This window comes from Myotis lucifugus, unplaced genomic scaffold (assembly GCF_000147115.1).
Source record: "Myotis lucifugus unplaced genomic scaffold, Myoluc2.0 scaffold_11, whole genome shotgun sequence".
NCBI lineage: Eukaryota > Metazoa > Chordata > Mammalia > Chiroptera > Vespertilionidae > Myotis > Myotis lucifugus.
In genome coordinates this window covers 15,809,409-15,830,901 of record NW_005871059.1, presented here as the reverse complement: position 1 = coordinate 15,830,901, position 21,493 = coordinate 15,809,409, and the positions used below count along the sequence as shown (strand labels likewise).

Sequence of the window (21,493 nt, the reverse complement as noted above, 5' to 3'; positions counted from 1 at the left end):
GAGGTTAATAGCAAGCACAGAAAGAGAGGCATTATCCAAATTTGAAAGGAGTAAGATTTTGGATAAGTTGACAGGAGGAAAAAGGAAGCTGATGACAGTTAATCTACAGGAAATTCTTTTGCCCTAGAATTATCTTACTACATGTACCGCTTACTGCCACTAAAAGAACTAATTATGTGATTTTCTTCAGTTTGAACAAATCCTTTTTTATACTCCTTATGGCAGATGATAGCCTGAGTCAGAAATTCCAAGAGCATAATAATCTCCATCCTTTAAAGCACATACTCCAACATTATGCTAACCATAGGTTGATAATCTTTAAAGCTGAGAACTACTTTTTACATCTAAAAAATCTATAGTTATGATACCAAAGTAAGTTTATGATATCATCATTATTTTATTGTCAAGAATAAGTTTTTATTCCAAATTTTCCAGAGCAATACATTTTAAACAGAGAAAGCCTTAGTTTTCCTTTAAAAGGCTTGAACATGCTTACTGACATTGAAAAAAACTTAAAAATGTCCATTATAGACGTCACCTTATGGTGACTTCAGGCTGCTGATACATTCTAAAAACCTTTGTTAAATGGGAGTTTTCTTTCACCATTGCCAATCTACCTATCTACTACTGGTGGTATGGTTACCCTCACAACTACAGAGCAGCTTAAGTCTTCATTCAGAAGCATCACACCGATAAAGAAGAGATTTTTGTTTTGTCTTGTTTTATTGTGGTAAATATACATCACATAAAGTTGACCATTGTCACCATTTTTAAGGGCACAATTCAGTGGCATTACATATATTCGCAATGTTGTGCAACCATTACCACCATCCATTTCCAGAATTTTTCCATCATCCCTAACATAAACATTGTAACCATTAAGTACCAACTCCCCACTCCCCGCTCCCACCCAGTTCCTGGTAATCTCTAATCTGCTTTCTGTCTTTATGAATTTGCCTATCCTAGGTATGTCATAAAAGTGGAACCATACAATATATGATCTTTTGTAACTGGTGCCTTTCACTTAGCATGTTTTTATGGTTCATCCATATTGTGGATGTATCAGTATTTTATTCTTTGGTAAGGCTGAATAATATTCTATTGTGTGTATATAGACACCAGAATTTGTTTAGCTATTCATCTGCTGATAGACTTGTGTCTACCTTTTGGCTATTGTGAAAAATGCTCTGAACATTGGTGTACATGTTTTGTTTTAAAAGATGATGGTGTTTGTTACCTCCTGAGTAAGCTTTTCAAATTAACTCCTGCTTGGCCTGTTGGGAAATACAGCCCCACATTAAACCTTTAGTTAAGATTATTTAGTAAGTCCCTTTTGTAAGTCTCTGTTTATTAAGATACAAAACTCACAGTGGACTGCAGGCAATTTTGCAGAGGCTCAGGTAGGGCCGTAACCGGTACCTCTGAGGCTGCATATTAGAATTTAAAAAATACTGAAGCTTCAATGCCTGCCCCAGAACCACCAAATTAAGCTCTGGAAGTAGGTTAAGGCATTGGTATTTTTCAATCACCCCCTCCCCTCCTCCTTTACCACCTCCGCTGTTTCTGTGATTCTGTTGTGCATCCAAGGTTGAGAATCTCTGATCTAGGACAATCTGGTATCAATCATCAGAGCTACAAGTCTAAATTAGGTTCCCATTGGAGACCTCAGAGAACTAAGAGGGAATCTTGTTTTTTAAATTAAGAAATATATATATTTGTATTGATTTTAGAGAGGAAGGGAGTGAGAGGTAGAAACACCAATGATGAGAGAGAATCACTGATTGGCTGCCTCCTGCACGGCCCACACTGGGGATAGAGCTGCAACCTGGGCACGTGCCCTGACCGGGAATCAAAACCTGACCAGGAATCGAACCCTGACCTCCTGGGTTCATAGATCGACGCTCAACCACTGAGCCACACCAGCCGAACAGGAATCTTATTTTATAGCCCATGTCCTCTACAACAATATCACTCAGATCCTAAAAAATTGTCAATAAAGGGGATTTTTTCACTAATTATGACTACCAATCCCAGGCTTGGACCAGAGCACTAGAGGATGAGTGTGGCCTCTGAGGCCAGGATAGTTGTGCCAACAAAAATGAGGCAGTGATTCCCCAAGGGGAATGTGAATGTCTCGTCCTGTGTTATAGACTGAATATTTGTGTCCTCCTTAAATTCATATATTGAAGCCCTAACCCCCAGAGTACTGGTATCTGCTGATGGGGCCTTTGGGAGATAATTAGGGTTACATGAGGTTATGAGGATGGGACCCTAGTGGGAAAGGATCAATGCCCTTGTAAAAAAAAACCCGAGTAATCTCCAATCCCACTCTGCATGCACATTTGGGAAAGGCCATGTGAGGACACAGCAAGAAGGTGACCATCTTAAGCCAGGAAGAGAGCTCACACCAGGAACTGACCCTACTAGACTTTGATCTGGGACTTCAGAACTATAAGAAAATAAATTATGCTGTTTAAATCACTCAGTCTATGATATTTTCTTATGGTAGCCCAAGCCGAATAAGACACTCTGAGTACCCTACCCATGCTCAAAGCAGAGCCTGAATAAAAGAATAAAGGAGAGAAAGCCAATAAAAGCATATTACCTTGCCAAGACCTTACAAGGAGCCTCAGAATTGCCCATTAAAGGAAGGAAGAGGGGAGCATTTTAACTCATTGGCTCCTGTCCCACACTAGCTAAAGCTGTCCCATGGGGCATTAATTTCTTCACACTTCCAGTTTGCACTTCCTTGAATGCCAGGTAGGTCCAGACAGAAGTCCCACCCCATGCTATCTTGGAAGCCTCAGGGTAAAAATGGAAGTTAATGCAATTGAAGCAAGATCCTGTCAGGCAATAACCGGGAAACTATTTGCTACAACAGATGGGAGTAAAAAATGAGCAAAAGAATGTGAGGCAGAAAACAAGAGATGTTCAGTGCAGGGAATTTCTGGAAACTCTAGCCAGGCCTGTGAGTTACAGCTCCCACCCCAAGGACCAGTCATAGCTTGAACTTGAAGATCTTCCCTCCATTCCAAGCCCTGGATGGCTAGAATTTGACTTTACTAAGAGACCTGATAGCTTTTCTCACAATACATCATTTATTTACTTCCTATCATACTATCCACAAGTGACACATACTTTTGGAAATACTGATGTGATGGTTAATTTGATGTGTCAACTTGACAGGGCCACAAGATGCCCAGATATTTGACCAAACATTTCTGGGCATGCCCATGGTGGTGTTTCTGGATGAGATGAGCATTTGAATCAGGAGATTGAATAAAGCAGATTGCCCTCCCCAATGCAGGTGGGTATCGTATCAATCTGATGAAGGGCCTTATAAAGCAAAGGAAAGAATTTGCTTGTCTTGCCTGACTGTTGAGCCAGGACATCAGTCTTCTCTTACTCTCAGACTAAGACTTCTATCACTGGCACTCAGGTCTTCAAACATGGACTAAAACTGCACCATGAGCTTTCTCCAGCTTGACAACTTTAGATCAAGGGACTTCTCTGCTTCCTTAATTGCATCAGCCAATTCCTTATTAAAAAATAGCATACACACATTATATATGTTTATATACATATAAATCTCATATACTTATCCTATATAATAAAAGGGTAATATGCAAATCAACCAAACGGTGGAATGACCGGTCACTATGACACACACTGACCACAGGGGGCAGACGCTCAACGTAGGATCTGTCCCCTGGTGGTCAGTGCACTACCACAGGGGGAGTGCCGCTCAGCCACAAGCCAGCAGCGCTAAGGATGTCTGACTGACAACTTAGGCCCGGCAGGGAGTGGGCCTAAGTCATCAGTCGGACATCCCCAGAGGCTCCTGGACAGGCCTGGCTGAGGGGAACACCCCCACCCAGTGCATGAATGTCATGCACTGGACCTCTAGTTTTATATGTAAATCCATCCTATTTGTTCTGATTTTCCAAAAACCCTGACTAATACACAAGGCCAATTATTTAAGACACAGAAAACAAAAATAGGAGCCAAGTACAGAGAGTTGTATGGGAAGCAATTCAACCTCTAGACAACATAAGGCAAAGAACTGTGACCAGCCGTGGGCAAACTACGGCCCGCGGGCTGGATCCGGCCCGTTTGAAATGAATAAAACTAAAAAAAAAAAAGACCATACCCTTTTATGTAATGATGTTTACTTTGAATTTATATTAGTTCACACAAGCACTCCATCCATGCTTTTGTTCCGGCCCTCCGGTCCAGTTTAAGAACCCATTGTGGCCCTCGAGTCAAAAAGTTTGCCCACCCCTGACTGTGACAATACAAAGGTATTAAACCTTTGTTTTAATTCTTTTAGTATGCAGTCATTCATATTCCTTTTCTACCAATTGCTGAAATTACCCATCTAAGAAGAGCTAGTTCTGATCCATCCATATAACACTTTATCATCTTCCCAACTCTTGGTATGAAAATATTTTAAGTATTTATCATTTTGTTTTATATTTATTTTAATATTTTAGTATCTTGCCTGAATCCTTCATGGCCATCTATAATATATTTTCTTTCATAGATGATAATTTCATTAATCAAAGATTGACAAGTTATAGTCTACCACCTATTTTTGTATGGCGTATAAGCTAAGAGTGGTTTTTGCATTTTAAATGACTTTTAGCAAATCAATAATATTTTGTGACACATTTATGTATTATCTATGGCTGTTTTTGCCAAATGATACAAAGTTGAGTAGCTGCAACAAAGAGCACATGACCCTACAAAGCCTAAAATATTCACAACAAAAACCATGTGGCCCTGCAAAGCCTAAAATATTTACAATCTGGCTGTTTACAGAAAATGTTTGCTGACCTCTGTCATAGATGGCAAAAAGATGCTTGCTTAGTTTCCTATGTATATTATCTAGCCTTGCTGATGAATGTGCTAGCATTGGTTTTTGACCAGGCCACTCAAAATCTATTAGATAGATCCCTGGCCAGTGTTGCTCAGTTGGTTGAGCATCATCCCATGTACCAAGAGGTCACCAGTTTGATTCCTGGTCAGGGCACATGCCTGGGGCCTGCAAGAGGCAGCCTGGCCTGCAGGAAGCAGCCGATTTATGTTTCTCTCTCATCTGATACTTCTCTATCTCTCTCCCCCTCCCTTCCTCTCTCTCTAAAAAAATCAATTAAAAAACATATTTAAAAAAATCTATTAGATAGCAAAAGGTTTTACTAATTTTTTATATTCTTCACAAATCTCATACATGAGGTGTATATAATAAATGTTTATCAGATAAATTATTAAGTGAAAAACACTGGTGAATCTGATAGCATGTAGCCTTAGTAAGAAGCAAAAACATATCTATTACTGCTTATTTGCAGAGAGCTTGATCACACATACTTCAGGAAGCATATCCATATCTGATATTATCAACTCTTTCTCTTCAGATTTATAGGATGTTAAAGTGTGTTGGTGTACAAGACCCTGTAACTAGAGATAGTATCATAGAATAATAGAACTAGAAGGGAAGCATTTCCTATAGCTACTGACTTTAAGCAGTACTGTATTTGAATCATTCCCAAAAGATAAGTTTGCTCTTTAGTAATAATTATCCATAGATACTTTATAACTTCCTGTGGTTAGATATTTCAGAATGTCACAACTAAATTCTTAAAAAGTACTTCCTGTTCATCTTAATTCTTTATGCAGTACTATAAGCATATCTTAATGCCATTCATTCAATAACTATAAACAGCATTGACATTAAAGTTTTATAGTTGTGTTTCCTATCTCCTCCTGTCATCTTATTCTCAGTTTGGGGTCAGTGCTTGTTATATTTTTATGTGTTTAAAAGTTACCAATACCAGTACCAACTCCAGTACTCTCTATGTTGGGGATTAATAAATTGTGATAGTAAGAATATTGGACTTGGAGTCTACAAGGTGTGAGTTCTGGTTCTGGTTTATGATGGTGCCTACAGTATAGTGGATGCTTGGTGAATGTTCTCTTTGGTCCTTATCTCTGTGAAGCTGGATGTTTACTGACTTCTTCTGTGCCTCAGTCTCCTTATCTATGAAATGTGGGAAGAAAATACTTTCTGGATTGATATGGTGATCAAATGAGTTGTTTTTGAAAACACTCACTAATCCTACGAAGCATTATATAATTGCAAATTATTACGGGGAAATGAGAATTCAAAAATACAAGAAAAACTTCTGCAAGTGGCAGTATAAATTAAAAGGTCAGAGAATCAATATTCACCATTGTGTTATCCCCACTCACCATGAGATTTTGGAGCAAGAGAGAGAGAGAGTATATACTTGATAAACACAGACCTGTGGTGAAAGGCTGTACCAGTGATGGCGAACCTTTTGAGCTCGGCGTGTCAGCATTTTGAAAAACCCTAACTTAACTCTGGTGCCGTGTCACATATAGAAATTTTTTGGTATTTGCAACCATAGTAAAACAAAGACTTATATTTTTGATATTTATTTTATATATTTAAATGCCATTTAACAAAGAAAAATCAACCAAAAAAATGAGTTCGCGTGTCACCTCTGACACACGTGTCATAGGTTCGCCATCACTGGTCTATACTATACGCCAATCTCTTCATTCATGTCAATGGCACTTGAGCAAGTGACTCCTAATGAATTCCAAATGACTTGGGCTAGATTTTTTTTTGGAACAGGCAAACCAAGAGTTTATTTTTTTAATGTGCTTCATTAGATGTAATAATGGATTGTCAATCAAATATTGTAAATTACTTTGCTCGATAGTATAAAGAGTACACATAGATTTTTCTAAACAGAATTTTTTTTTAAATCAGAAGTTGAGTGACATAAATAGCTCTGGTTATTTTATACTAGAATAAGAAGGTTGAAAGGGAAATTTTCACTTAAATAGGTATTGATTCTTTCAATTCTCAGAGAAAAATATTTGTTTTTAACTGGTATAAATGCATTTTAGTGTTTGCTTTCATAAAGGGGCTATATTTTTATTTTAGAAATAAGTGTAAAACTTTTAATTTCTATTTATCTTTAGTTTGAGAGCAATATTTTGGCTGGTCAGTAAGGTCTTTGTTCCAAATACTCAATTTGTGGTTATCATGTGAAAGCAGCCATAGACAATAAGTAAATGAATGGCCATGGCTGTGATTCCAAAAAGAACACTATATTTCCAAAACAAATGGTCGTCCTACAAGCTCTAGTTTTCTGACTCTTGTTCTATAGTAATAAGTAAAGACCACCAAAAACAGCTTACTTTTACCCAGAAAAGTACGTAGTTCACAGGAGTCCTGTCCCATGGCTATGTCCAATCCCCAGTTCTCTGTCATAATTTAGTCCACGTGAATTTTATAGTCTTGTCATCCCACGGGACTTCACACTGGTCCATTATGTCACAAATTCTTGACATAATGACTGGACCAAGTGCAAAGAATTCACAAGTATGTTTCTTAAGACATGTGTCAGAGGGTGGAAGATACACTTCTAACAAACTTCAGGGCTTGCCAACTTGGTAAAGTGCCTAGGAGTCCAATATTCAAGACATGTCAAGTTATCTGAGGGAAAGATTAAATTTCTGGGACTTGCATCCTCTGTCATTAAGAAACAATCCCTAACTCATACTATATAAGTCTCAGAAATTACTACCCTTGAGAGTAATGAGTCATATATTATTTGTTGGTACTTAGCACTATTTCCATTACCTTTCATACTCGTCCTTTCATTGCAGGGGTTGTATGAATGAGAACTACATTTTCCATAGTCTCTTGCCAGAGGGTTCCAAATACAGTTTAGAGGCTGTCAATGAGATGTACATTGTGTGAAGTAGAAGGCAGAAGAGAGAAGTCATTTGGCTTTCTCCAGCAGTGGTGGTGGACACGTGAACTTAAGATACAACTTTGTGCAGCAATTTCTATTTCCCCTGCCAGCCTTTCACCCCAGGGATGCAGAGCAACGTGATTATTGATTTCGGTATGTTACAGCTTCCTGACTTCTGCATGACAGCAAGAAGTTTCATATTCAGTTTCAGTGAATCTGAAAGCTGTTGGCAGCTCCTCTGACTTTTACTTCTCAAGCTCTTTTAAAGTTTTAAGTACCTACTTCTGTGTATTAAATGCCTTTAGCTTTAAATATTTAAATATATATATATATATATATACATATATTTCAGAGAGGAAAGGAGAGGGAGAGAGAGATAGAAACATCAATGATGAGAGAGAATCATTGACTGGCTGCAACACAGGCATGTGCCCTCCACCGGAATTGAACCGGGACCTTTCAGTCCACAGGCCAACACTCTATCCACTGAGCCAAGCTGGATAGGGCGGTTTCTATTTTCTTGATTGAGTCTTGACTGCAGGCAGAAACAGGATCTAATTCTTTTCTTTTTTTATATATATATTTCAAATTCCAAGTTTTTATGTTGTTTCCCCTCTAATTTTCTTTTTTTAAAAAAGATTTTTTTTACAGAATCTAATTCATTTTTGCATTTTCTATAATACTCAACAAATGTTTATTGATGGGATGTAGCAGAATGCTGTCTAGATCTTTGTATACCATATTCTAATCATTTTATCTGCCATGAAGCTCTTTGTGGCGTTGTTATATTTCTTATAATGGGGCAGATCATTATTGTCTATGTCTAAACCGCAAGCAAACTAGTCCTCCTAAGGGATTAGTACAGAGTATTATCACTCACTGCCATCTGGCTAACTGATGTAAAGAAATAAACAAGTTATTACTTGAGATAAAGAGTTCTTGCTGTTTTAACATTGTCCACAATTTGATCCTATGTTTTGGGGCCACTTGGGTACCATCTCTCAGTAAATAACCTCAAGAGATAGAATGTAGTAGAAGGTTGTAAAAGAATGAGAGTGATGTGTTTTGAATATTTGTCTTATATCTTATTAGCAGCTTATGAGATGGAATTCACATGCCATACAATTTACCTACTTAAACTGTACAATTCAATGGTTTTCAGTTTATTTGTAGATCTGTGCAACCATAAACCACAATCTAATTTTAGAACATTTTCATAATTCAAAAAAGAAACCCTGTAACAGCAGTCAATCCACCCTCATGACTTCCACCCCTCCCACCAACCTCAGGTTGCCCAGCTGTAGGCCACCGCTAATCAACTTTCTCTCTCTGTGTATATGCCTATTCTGGACATTTCTAATTTCTTCATAGCTTCACCAACATTTGTTATAGTCTGGTTTTTTTTATTACAGCCATCCTAGTAGGTGTGAAGTGGTATCTCATTGTGGTTTTGATTTGCATTTCTTTAATGTTAATGGTGTTGAGGATATTTTCATGAGGTATTCTTTGGTGAAATATCTATTCAAATCATTTATCTTTTAATTGGGTTATTGTTTTTATTATTGAGTTATAGGAGTTGTTTTTTTAAAATGTATTCTGGATATAAGCTCCTAATCAAATATATGGCCTGCAAATATTTTGTCCCAATGTATGGGTTATATTTTCACTTTCTTTGTAATATCATTTGAAGCCTAAAACTTTGAAATTTTGATGCAGTTTAATTTATTTACCTTTTTTCTTTTGTTACTTGTGCTTTTGGTATCATATTTAAGAAACCCTTAGAAAGAAAGAAAGAAAGAAAGAAAGAAAGAAAGAAAGAAAGAAAGAAAGGAAGAAAGAAAGAAGCCATTGCTGCTGCCCTGGGAGAATGGGGGAAATTATCCCCTGAGGCTTCATAACCTCGAGCAAGTGCTTATGTGGGTTTGAAGCCCAATTTAAGCTACGTGTAGATTGCCAGATTTAGCAAGTAAAAATAAGGATGCTCTGTTAAACTTGAATGATTTTTTAGTATATGCCCTAAATATTGCACTAAAATCATTCATTTTTTAATCTAAAATTTAAGTGGGTGTCCTCTATTTTATTTTGACAACCCTACCTATGACGTATAAAACATTAAGTAGGGAATTTAATTTAAGTTGTTCCATGTTAATAGTGCCCCCTAGTGACATAGAAACAAGCCTACATCTTTTTTTTTTTTTGGAGTAATGTAACCAAATTAGTCTTCAAAGAATTTCCAATACAAGCTTACAATAAAATTTTTTTTAAATCACAAAATATGTAAGAAATAAAGGAAATGTAAACATGAACCTGGAACAAAATCCAGAAAGTATAATAAAATCTACAAGGACTTTAGCTATTAGGATTATCAGATATGCAATATATAGTAATATGGTTAATATGTTTAAAGAAATAAAAAAGAGAGACTTAAAAACATGAGCAATAGACTAGAAGAAAATATAAGCAGATTTGAAAAAGAACCAAATAGAGGCTCATGAATTAATAAAATATATACCTGAAATTCAAAACTCAATGGCTGGTTAAACAGCATATTAGACAAAGCTGAAGGAAGGATTAGTGAACTGGATGAAACATTTGAAGAACTTATCCAAAATGAAACTCAGAGAGACCAAGAAATGAAGAGTATAGAGTGGTTGAAAGAAATTGAGGACAAAGTAAGGATTTATATAGGCAATAACAAACAGACAAACAATGGTTGAGTATTTTCCTGAATTCCTGAGAGTTACCAATTCTCAGATTCAGGAAGCCAAATGTTTCTTAGCAGGTAAGTAATATAAATTCATGTCTAGATTCATAAAAGTAAAACTATAGTGCTCCAAAGTATTCCTATTGACTATTTGGGAGAACCCCTTAAATAATCAACATAGAGAACGTCACTTCCATACCACTAGAGGGAGGCGGGGAGGAATGGAGTGGTTACAGGTTGTAGTGGTAGTGGTGGTGATGGGGTTCTCAGTAAATCCAATGTAAGGCTGTGCCACACCAGCATGGCCAAGGGTAAACCTGAGGGAGGGTGGTGAAGGATTTAGAAAAGACAGACAAAGAGAATACAACCGGGGCTGGGAGGATCTTCCATGCCTGGATGAGGACACAGAAAGACCCAGCCAGCAAGCTGAAGCTTTATTTTATAGGCAGAGAAAAATAAGGTAGTGGTCACCATAGTTACAACGTTCTTGTGAGTTTCACTTGTTTTGGCAGCACTCGCTGCACCTCCCACAGCCCATTAGTTACCCAGATAGGATCTAGGGAGCATCATAAGGTCAAGGTTAATTATGCTAAGAGGGCTGGGCCCTCTAAGCTGGGACTTGTTTGTGGCTTTGCCAACAGGTCAGTCCGAGGCTTAACCCTATAGCCACGCCCTACATAAGGCAAGTAAATTGGAGAGGGTTAACAAACATCAGAGGAGCCCAGTCATTGTAGAGGGTATACGAGAGATGAGGATTGAAGAATATGAAACTCTAAGCGGTTCTCAACCTGTGGGTCGCGAACAATGAAAATACATCCTGCATATCAGATATTTACATTACGATTCATAACAGTAGCAAAATTACAGTTATAAAGTAGCAACGAAAATAATTTTATGGTTGGGGGTCACCACAACATGAGGAACTGTATTAAAGGGTCGTGGCATTAGGAAGGTTGAGAACCACTGCATGAAGCTGCTGATAAATTTCTTCTGTCAGGATTAGCTCAAGGTCTTTGGGTCAAATAAATGGAAATTATGGAAGTCAAATGTGTACCAAAAAAAAAAAAAAAAAAAGATTGATTTTTTAAAAAGTATAGTAGCCCTAGCCGGTTTTGCTCAGTGGATAGAGCGTCATCCTGCAGACTGAAGGGTCCCAGGTTTGATTCCGGTCAAAGACATGCACCTTGGTTGCAGGCTTCTCCCTGGCCTGGACCCTGGTTAGGGCGCATGCAGGAGGCAACCAATCGATGTGGCAACCAATCGATGTGTTTCTCTCACCTTGATATTTTTCTCTGTCTTTCCCTCTGTCTTCCACTCTCTCTAAAAAATCAATGAAAAAATATTCTTGGATGAGGATTAAAAAAAAAGTGTAGCGACTCAGAGGCTATGATAAGGAAATTGCTATATCATCAATTCAAAAATATTATTTATAATTATTTGAAAGTTCCCTAGATTTTCCACCTTACTTATATAGTCTAGATGAGATGAGACCTTGGTTTGTCAGTCATTTCATCATTTATTTCAGAAAAAAAAATCAAGTCTGTCCTAAGTACTAAGGATGCTAGGTTCCCTTTATACACCAACTATCCAACAAAAGCATTACCTATAATAGAAGATAGAATATTTTAAATGCCCCAACAGAGGTAAAGCACAGGAGAATTTCAGAGTAGAGAAGACTCCTATTTGGTTGGGGAAATCAGATAAAAAAGACATGTGAGATGAATATTAAAAAAAGAACTGGAATTTTTTTATACTGCTAATGAAGAAGACTTTAGGTAAAGTAAAACATCATACCTTAGAATATATCAGTTGGAAGTCTTCCAGGATGCGTAGGGAATAGCAAATTATTAGTTTGCTTCATGTATTTGAAAAGTGTTAGGAAATAATAACAATCCACTCCCTCTCACAAAAGAGTGTGTAGCGTTGAATTTTGGGGGGGCCTTAAATTCATAGCTGAAGAACTCATACTTAATTTGGTAAGCAATTGTAATTATCTGGGAGGCCTGTCTCTAAAGCTCATTACAGATGGCAATCTGGCTTTCAGAGTCCATGTTCTTAAGCACTCCGCTATGCTGCCTATGGACAATGATGCCTATTTGTAAGACCAGTGAATTTTTGGCAATATTTTAAGCACTTGATGGATATTTGACCAATAGAAAAATTTCAGCATTGCTGAGGATTTGAGAAGGACAACCACAGAGCTCTCAGTCAGACAGGCCTGGAGTAACATCACAATGGCTGCCCAAGGAGAGCCTCAAGTTCAGTTCAAACCTGTATTGCTTGGTGACAGTGGGACCGGAAAAACTACATTCATGAAACATCTGCCTGGTGAATTTGAGAAGTATGTACCTACCTTGGCTGTTGAGGTCCATCTCCTGTGTTCCACACCAACAGAAGACCTATTAAGTTCAATGCACGAGATACAGCTGGTCAGGAGAAATTTGGTGGACTGAGAGATGGCTATGACAGGCAAGCTATATGCTATTATAATGAATGATGTAACTTCTAGAGTTACTTACAAGAATGTGCCTAACTGGCATAGAGATCTGGTATAAGTGTGTGAAAACATCCCCATCATGTTGTGTGGCAACAAAGTGGATATTAAGAACAACAAGAAAGTTAAGACAAAATCATTGTCTTCCACTGAAAGAAGAATCTTCAGCACTACGACATTTCTGCCAAAATTAACTACACCTTTGGAAAGCCCTTCCTCTGGCTTGCTAGAAAACGAATTGGAGACCCTAACTTGGAGTTTGTTGCCATGCCTGCTCTTGCCCCATCTGAGGTTGCCATGGACCCAGCTTTGGCGGCAGAATATGAGCATGACTTGGAGGTTGCTCAGACAACTACTCTCCCGGATGAGGATGATGACCTGCGAGAAAGGAAAGCTGGACCCCAGCATCAGAAGTCTAGTTTTATAGGTAACTGTCATATGATGTCAATGGTGCATCGTTTTGGGCACTTTATTATATAGCTAAGCAGTACCTGTGCTTGATCTTTGGGATGCTGAAGGAGATGAATGGGTTTTGGAGTAAATATAGCAGTTAAAAAATATCTTCATTTTTTGGACCTCCATATTTAGCTGTTTTGGAATGCAGTTGTTTCCTTATTGAGGTTCAAATATAAAAATTCTGCAGTCACATCACAATATTCAGTGCTGAAACCTTGTTTGTTACAGTCATGCCTATTCCTTTTCGATTAGAGTGAGAATAAAGTTTATTTCAAATATCTAAATTAAATAAATAAATAAGTGCAACCATAAACAATTAGGAAGTACCAGGTGAATAATAAATCCAATGTAGTGAGGGCTTTTTGGGAGCAGGTGCCTTTTACACTATACATTTATTTTTCCTGTAGATCAATCTGGTATACTACTAAAAAAAGCCGTATTATAAAACAAGTTTCTCTTACCCTGGTAAATTTACTTTTGATGTTTGTGTCAAGAAAATAGTATAAAAGAAAGAATAAAAATCCAAAGATATTTGTAAGTATATTCAACTAAAAAGCCAAACATAACCAAAATTATCAGGATTTAGGAACTGCTTAAATAATGGTGGTATAATAAAACAAAACATATTAACATAGTGTAAATTATACCATATAGATAAATACCTATTTTCAATAGCTACTTGAAAAATATTAAATAAGAATTAGCATAAACTATTATATATTGTTTATTTCTTGTAGAATTATGTCTATAAAATGTGCTTGCTTTCTGTAGTGATAAAGATTGAAAAAATCAGAGGATCTTGGATAGTTGATACCTTATGGTGATAGAACTTTTGCAGTTTTTTTATTATAATTATTTTTTTATTTTTTCATTATATCACTAGACCAATAGACAATGAAAGATATTCTTTGAATGGATACTACACACTGTTAGGCAGTGAATGTATTCATAGGTGACTATCTGTAAAGAAATCCTTTACTGTGTAAGGGAGAATAGACTCAGGTTTCCTTCAATTCTGATTCTATTTCTTTCCAGAAGTTTTAAAATTGTTCTATTTTTTTCATGTCTTATATTGTCAAAGAAAACCTCATACTATAGTAATATAGTAATATAAACTCTCAATTATACTCTGATTGGCATGCTAAATAAGGTTAGTCTTGCCTGTGAAGTCTCATGTGATATTGTTTGAAATAGAAATAAAAACAAGGAACCCTTAAGCCAAATACATAATAAAATTACTAAATTTGAAAAGATGTGAAATCTACTAACGCAGATATTAATACTTTATTAATATAAACTATGCGAATATCTCCCTGAAAGAATTATCACACACATTTAAAATGTACAATGAGAAATTTAAAGATAACCTGCATCAATACTTTCTAGCACATCAAAAGAACAATGAAACTGCCTGGCTGGCATGGCTCAGTGGTTGAGAGTGGACCTATGAACCAGGAGGTCACGGTTCGATTCCCGTTCAGGGCACATGCCCGGGTTACAGGCTCCATCCCCAGTGTGAGGTGTGCAGAAGGCAGCCAATCAAATGATTCTCTCTCATCATTGATGTTTCTATCTCTCTCTCCATTCCTCTCTGAAATCAATAAAAATATTTTTTTAAAAAGGACAATGAAACCAACAAATAACAATATACAGTCCTGATGACATAGTAAGTGAAATTTGACATAGCTCTTAAAACTTTATTTTCAGTATTCAGAAAATCTTACTAGAGAGTAACAACAACACAACAAATCATTAATGTATAATGGTCTATTTGAAAATATAATGGTGGTTTACATGATGTATAGGATACAGAAAATAACCAAGAAAACATATGGTTTTGAGCTTACAAATCTTGTCAGATAAACTCTCAAATGCAAAATTAATCCCCAGTACTAATCAAATTCAGAAAGCCTAATTAGAGCTGTAAGCCTAATCTTCCAATTTGGCATTCGCCCAAAATGTGGTCAGGAGCACTAACTACATTAGTGTATAAAAACAGAGATTATCCAAAAACAATATAAGAACATCATTATCTTCTGAGTAATGATACAAACTAACATATACCTCATAAAAAGTTAATGGTCCCTTTTTCTTTGAAGAAAAAGAATCACATTTCTGATGAAAACGTTGTTATAGTAATTATTTTTCAGTCTTACCCAGAATGGAAGAAATATAGTAAGTATGTATTAGTTCAGGCAGCTATGAAATGTATAAAAATAAAATTCAGATTGCTATCACAAAGATGGTAAAAGTGTTCCATTCACAGTTGTCCTATTTTCTATCTCATTACACACTCCATAGGTGACCTCATCCAAATGCTTAATTTCAATGACTGCTTGTTCATCTATTAAACTTCGAAATTACCAAGCCTATGACTTCACTACCTATTTTCATCTAGAAAACTGCCCCCTTTAGAAAGTAGCTCCCTTAATGAAGACCCCATGCAAATGCTTATCAGGCTCCATCTATTCTAACGTGCTTCCTTCCTGTCTCTCCTAAGATTAATGCCTTCTTCTTGTCCTGACCCCCAATATTATTCAATCTGTTTTTTTCTTTCACTGTGCCTCTCTCTTTACTAATTCCTTTCCCTGGGCATTTAAATGGAATCCAGTTAAATGCTGCTCCTGCCCCTCAATATCTAGCAAAACTGGCTCAAATTCTGATGGCATGTGAAAGTATAGCCCTCTCTCTAAGATTTCTGTGAATCCTTAGGTGCTTACAATCATAGGCCCCTCCTAGTCCTTTCTGTTCTACAGCCCTGTCTTTGGTTTCCACAACAAAATCACTCACACTTAAGATTGTTGAATTTAATTATTGACTTGTCTGAGAGATCAGGGAAAGGTCCTATTACACAGCACACAATTTCTGCCATCTTCCTCTCTCAACCTGTGTCTGTTTCTCTATCCTCTCACTTCGCATTCTCTTCATTCTGAATTGCTTAAGGAACACCCAATTCACTTTACTTCTGATGTCTTGGTGCAGCCAACCCATTTTCTTTTTCTACACATTATCAATTGCTAAGTTCCACCAACAGCTGTCTTGAAATCACTTAAATCTATCACTTTTATTTTATTTCTAGGCCAACACAATAGTTCACCTTTCTGCCCCTCACACTTGGATTACTACAGTACAGTGAACTAACTAAACTCGGGCCTTCAACTCTGCCCTCTCCAATGAATCCTGTACAGACCTGAAAGATGTGTCTTTCTTTCTTTCTTTTTTTTTTTAAATATATTATTGATTTTTTTACAGAGAGGAAGGGAGAGGGATAGAGAGTTAGAAACATCAATGAGAGAGAAACATTGATCAGCTGCCTCCTGCACACTCCCTACTGGGGATGTGCCTACAACCAAGGTACATGCCCTTGACTGGAATCGAACCTGGGACCCTTGAGTCCGAAGGCTGACACTCTATCCACTGAGCCAAACCGGTTAGGGCAAAGATGTGTCTTTCTAAAGCCATCATTCACCATGTCAGTTCTAAGGTCAGAATTCTTTAACAAATTCCAATTCTCATGTGATAAAGTCCAATTGCTCTGCCTGGCATTTAAGATCTTCTATAACCTGGTCCCAACCTAATTTTCCAGCCTTATCTTCCAGGCCTCTGCCACCTGAACCAGTCAGACAGTTTTTTGCACCTACTTGCATGGTCCTGCCTCCCCAAACCTGGAATGTGTTACCCCTATGCTCCTGTTCTCTTAATCCACTCATTTTCACCTCTAGTCTCAAATATTATCTAGTCTATCAAGGCTTTCCTGGATCTCTAAGTACACAGAAATCTTTACCCTTTGGATACAATCTCATTTCTCTCGATCCCTATTAGGATAATAATCATCTCTGCTTGCCAGGGACTGAGGGGGTTTCCCGGGTCATGGGACTTTCAGTGCTAAAACTTAACGGTTCCAGGCAAACTAGGCCAGTTGGTCACCTTATCAATAACATATGTGGTGACAGTCCTAGGGAAGGAAAAGAAGGCAATACGTTTTGTGGATGCCTACTGTGGAAATTCCGATGGCCACAAAAACTCCATGGAGGGGAAAGAAAGGTGAGGGAGTACACATGTTGGTCCCAAGGATAACCCTGGGGCTGAGACCTTCAGATGAACGTGAACACACAGCTAAAGGCAGCCCACTTCTGCAGTTCCCTGCATTTTCCTCCCGCCGCCAGCACCAAGGAAAAGCAAGGGCAATAAAAAAAATATACATTTCAGGTAAGGGACTTTTCTTTTCTTTATTGATTAGGTATTACATATGTGTCCTTATCCCCCCATTTCTCCCCCAGCCTCCCCCGCCCCAGCTCGTGCCCTCACCCCCCTAATGTCTGTGTCCATTGGTTAGGCTTATATGCATGCATACAAGTCTTTTGGTTGATTTCTCCCCCTTCCCTCACACCCTCCTCTGTCTTCCCTCTGAGGTTTGATGGTCTGATCGATGCTTCTCTGTCTCTGGATCTGTTTTTGTTCATCAGTTTATGTTCATTACATTCCCCAAATGAGTGAGATCATGTGATATTTATCTTTCTCTGACTGACTTATTTCGCTTAGCATAATGCTCTCCAGGTCCATCCATGCTGTTGCAAATCAAGTAAAGGACTTTTAATAAGGAGCTAAGTGGGTGGGTAAAGTACAAATCTTAGAACCAAGAGGAAAATCTAGACAGGTAAACAACCGTTTCCTTTTATTGTTACATTGGAAACAATCAGAATAAAAGTTATTTGTCACTAAGAGAATTAAATGAAACCCACAAGTTAAGGTCAAACTCTCTGGAGGTTTTCTAATGCCAAGTTGAAATCCAAGGTGAATTATAAAGGTTTGGTAAAACGGCAGCAGACAAACCAGTCAGAGATTGTGTTAGAAACTGAGTCACCTTAAGTCACCAAGGGTCCCGCTTGGCTTTCTACTGATATTTGACCATGTCATATAGAACTGTATGACTTCATCTTCCATAATAACCATTTACAGCTGTAGTTCATTGGGAGGACCAAAGAACCTCTGATAAAGTTAATTCGTATATCAAAGTGGAGGCCAGGCAGTGGCCCAACCCAAGTCACATATCTAAAGCTAAGACAGCTTGCACGTATGAGAAATGCCTCAAGGAAACCTAACACCAATCACAATCCTCCCACTCAGTTTTAGAGAATTTACCTTACCCTAAAAAATAGGTCCTTATAAGGAAATACTTGACCTCCAGCAAATCATGCCCTGTTACTGTTGTCTCTTCTAAAGTTCTATAAAACTCCCTCTTGCCCCAAACTCCTCAGGAAGCATTCTCCACTGCTTCTGAAACTCTGTACTTCCTCAATCCATGGACTGTTTTTCCTTGAACAAAGGACATAAACTGTGGAGAGCGGCTACAGCGTTTGGACAGTTTCAAGCCTCGGACTAATGAAAGGGCACAGTCCTCTTGTGGCAAAGCCACGTGCAGGTACCAGCTTGGAGGGCAAAGCCCTCCCAGCACAATTATAGCCAAAGGCTATGGTTGTAAGGTTGACCTTATGGTCCGAATCTGTGGTCCCAGGTGGCTGAGTGATGTAGGCTGAGGGAGGTGCAGCAAGTGCTGCTAAAACAAAGCTTGATAGAGTTCTCAGGTGCATGTAATTAAGTAGATTTGAAACTCATGAGAACATTGTAAACATCTTGACCACGTCCTTGCTTTGCCTCATGGGCTCTGACTATAAAATAAAGACTTGGCTTACAGGCTGTGGCACTGTCTCTCCATCTGACAACAGTGTCCCACCTGGCCCCAACTATATTCTCTTGTCTATTTTCTTTAATCCTTCACCACTCCTCCTCAGGTTCACCAGTGACCATGCTGGACGCAGTTCAATAAACTCGTTGCTAAATTGTTTTAGCTTTGTCATTGACACTTCCTAGAACAAGCATCAGCTGTTTGGTAGGAATGCATGGGGACAGAACCCATCACAAGCGAGAAATGAGGGACTTGAGAGAACTCACCATAGAAAATGAAGTGTGGCAGAATGAATGAGCCAATTTAGCAACAGGCCCTGAAGGTCAAGTAAGGGGTATTGGATTTGAAGCAATGTGGTAGTTTGAACCTGAGCCCTTCTGCTAAAAAAAAGACAACAGGTCCACAATGAAGTTGCTCCCAGACATGGAATCTTTAACCAGCCAATCTACCTGATAGATCCCTACCATCTCTTAGAGAAAAATGACCTTGCCATAATCAATCTGCTTTTTTGCCTAGCATAACTTCTTTTTTTAATACTTTTTAAAAAATATATTTTATTGATTTTTTTTTTTTACAGAGAGGAAGGGAGAAGGAAAGAGAGTTAGAAACATCGATGAGAAAGAAACATTGATCAGCTTCCTCCTGCACACCTCCCACTGGGGATGTGCCTGCAACCAAGGTACATGCCCTTGACTGGAATCGAACCTGGGTCCTTTCAGTCTGCAGGCTGATGCTCTACCCACTAAGCCAAACGGGTTAGGGCCTAGTATAACTTCTTTGTTCCTGCTTCCTTCTACCCATGAAAGTCTTTCATTTTGTTCAGTTCCTTGGAGCTCCTTTGAATAAGATCTTTAAAATGTCCTCAGTTGAATTTCGTTTTTTAAAACTTTGAATCCAGTTACCTTGGCAGTGTACATTGTCTTTTGGGGAGAAAAAGTGCTGCTGTGTGTAAAGGAACATGCTATCCCAATGAATTCTATTGCTCTCCGAGGTCCGAATAATCTGTGACATCACCTACCCTGCCCTATCCCTTAAGCACAGTATAATTTATAGGGGAGCAAGCGACTGTCACTGGGGACTAAGAGGATCCACCATGGCTGGGTAAACCACCAGTCAGCTGATGTCTGAAGAGGATAGAGGGCTTCCTGGAAAGGAGACTGGACCAGAAGAGCTCAGTGAGGCAAGGACTGGGGCTAAGGGAGGCCTGGGATGATTAAGTAGTGATGTCAGGCACCGTTTGGAACCCCAGAAGCAGCATGTTTTGGGTGGCATATTCTGATCCCCTTCAATATTAGCATGGATTACTTTTTAGTTTATTACTTATTGCAGTTACTTATGTTTCTTTCTCTATTAGGTAGGTGATCAACTTAAGAAAAAGACCTGTCTTATTCACCTGCTCAACCTCAGGAGGGAGCTCAGGCATTAAATATCAAGGGAACCTGTTGTATGTACCTTTCTAATCAGCCCACAATTGCTTTAGGTGTGCAAACCAAATACTCAACTTGCTAGAATTATTTTAATATGAGAGTAACAAGCTTTATGACTTAATTTGTATGATCTGTTGTTGTACTGAGGTCTTTGCTTCCATCCCCATTTTAGGATACATTCAAAATAAGCCAAGTGTTACTCGAAAAAGGCTAGATTAATTTGTTGAGAGATGTACCTAATTTTCTCAGTGCATGGTTTCATTGTGCTTACAAGAAAAACTCGTAATGCTGTACCAAGGTCAAAATAATTTTTAAATAATTAAATTCTCTTTCTTCCATTTTACTCACACCAGTGCTTTAACCTGCAATAACCCGTAGTCAGTTCCCATTTAATTTGTAGGCATAAACCATTGTTAAAAAATTTGATACTTTGCCACAATTTGGCTTTTTAAAAAGCAAAATAAAATATCTGACACTACAGATGGTCAAGGCATCGTTCCTATACAGCTTGCTCTTTCCAAATATTTTGTAATCAGAGATCTGTGTTTTGAAAGCTCTTTGCAAAACTAAACACAGGGATCCTCAGGAGACCCTAGGCCAGGAAATGCTTTCAGCCGGGTCCCAATGTCACCCCTCAAAGCGTGGGACGGGAAAGGCCGGGCCACGGGAAATGGCTGAGGGCAGCCAAAGGCTGCAGGGGGCCGTCCCGCTCCGGGGCGAAGGCGGGGACCGAGCCTCGTGGGGCCGAGAGGAGGCCCCGCTCCCCGCGGCGCGGGATCGCGGCACCCCAGCCCCTCCCAACCCGCGCAGCCCGAATCCGGATACCACGGGCGCGTCGGGGCGGCCCCTTCCGCTCACTTCCGGGCGCCGGCCCGGCCATGCATCTCCTGCGGGGCACGGCTCGCGGGGCTCGGTGCCCACGCAGCCAGCTCGCCG

The 21,493-nt window shown here is 38.7% G+C and overlaps 1 pseudogene; it reads left to right on the top strand.

Annotated features, from left to right (window-relative positions):
* The first annotated feature begins 12,728 nt into the window (after nucleotides 1-12,728).
* LOC102443054 lies at nucleotides 12,729-19,427 on the top strand (annotated as a pseudogene).
* Nucleotides 19,428-21,493: the final 2,066 nt, after the last annotated feature.